Source organism: Etheostoma spectabile, chromosome 9 (genome assembly GCF_008692095.1).
Source record: "Etheostoma spectabile isolate EspeVRDwgs_2016 chromosome 9, UIUC_Espe_1.0, whole genome shotgun sequence".
Classification (NCBI taxonomy): domain Eukaryota; kingdom Metazoa; phylum Chordata; class Actinopteri; order Perciformes; family Percidae; genus Etheostoma; species Etheostoma spectabile.
The window spans coordinates 17,977,088-17,978,416 of record NC_045741.1 but is presented as its reverse complement, the minus strand read 5'-3'; positions in this window follow the sequence as shown (position 1 = coordinate 17,978,416).

The following is a 1,329-nucleotide window of genomic DNA, read 5'->3' as shown; positions in this document are numbered from 1 at the left end:
ATATATATATATATATATATATATATAGTTTAAAAAAACACAGCGGCTGCTGTAAAATGGCAAGAATTGGTGTGGGAGAAAATGCTGCTCAAGTCAATGCGTAAGCTCTAATATAGTGTATTACTTTCAAAATTAATTTTAATCACAGGTAACCTATATTTTTACTGGTGAAAACTGGAATGGTAGTAGGCTACACCTATCATTTTATTCAGGTGCAATGCTGTGGGGAAAAAAAATAAACTACTACTAATACCATTCGGAGGTTGCAGTAACATCCATAACAGAATTATGATTTACAATCACTTATTTCTTTTTAATGTCTCTTACTGGTTTGTGTCGAGGGAACTCTACACAAACGTTCAAAACACGTTTCAGAGCGAGTCACATTCTTCTGACGTTGCTTTAATAGTATGCTCCGCATCACCAATGTTGTAAAGAAAACGGCAGTCTGCAAAAAACACGACAAAAAATTATCTGCTAAGCAAGGCGGCTTCATTTGTATAGCACATTTCAGCAACAGGATCAATTCAAAGTACTTTACATAAAAGATTAAAAGAAAAGTTACTGTGCAGTATAAGAAATGAAACATTAAAGAGCAGTTAAAAACCGTTGACCGTATAAAAACAGATAAAAAAGCTGATTTTAGGCCGCTAGTATGGAACAGTGTTTAAGGCACTATTGTGAATGTGACTTTGTATTCTGGTTACCCATAACCAAGAGTGGAGGTACTTCTCTGTACACTACAGTATAGTCGTCACTATAAGGCTTAGTTTAATCACGGCAAACTTTGCAAGATCCTGAATAGCTCCAACTGTTTCTTTTAGATTTTAACCATGAAATCTATGTCACAATGGTTGTATAATGTCTTCCAGGTTTTAATGGTTGATTGTATGAAATTGTGTCATATTGGAATTTGTTTTGCTTGGACACTGACAAGACATATCCAGTACTTGATATGGATGCACTAACTGTTAATTAATTAATTAATTAATTAATTATTAATTTTCTGAATTTTGTCTCCAAAGAAGGAGGCTAAATTATTGCAGGCCTTGGTTGATAATGTCAGAGAAGAAGGACCTCCTTGCATTCCTTAGCTCCAAAATATAAATGCAAAGTCTCTCTTTATAGGTGTTATAATGGACTAGAAGATTAGTTTTTTGCTACCTTTGTTCAGCTTTCCGACACTCTTTTTTTCTGTTCTCACCAGTAGGACATTTCTCCCTGGAGATCTTTTCTAGAGAAAAACTTTGACCGTAGTGGGAGCAATGGCATCAATAAAATTTGTAATTTTACAGTTGAAATCATCTACAAGCTCAGTGACTGAGACCC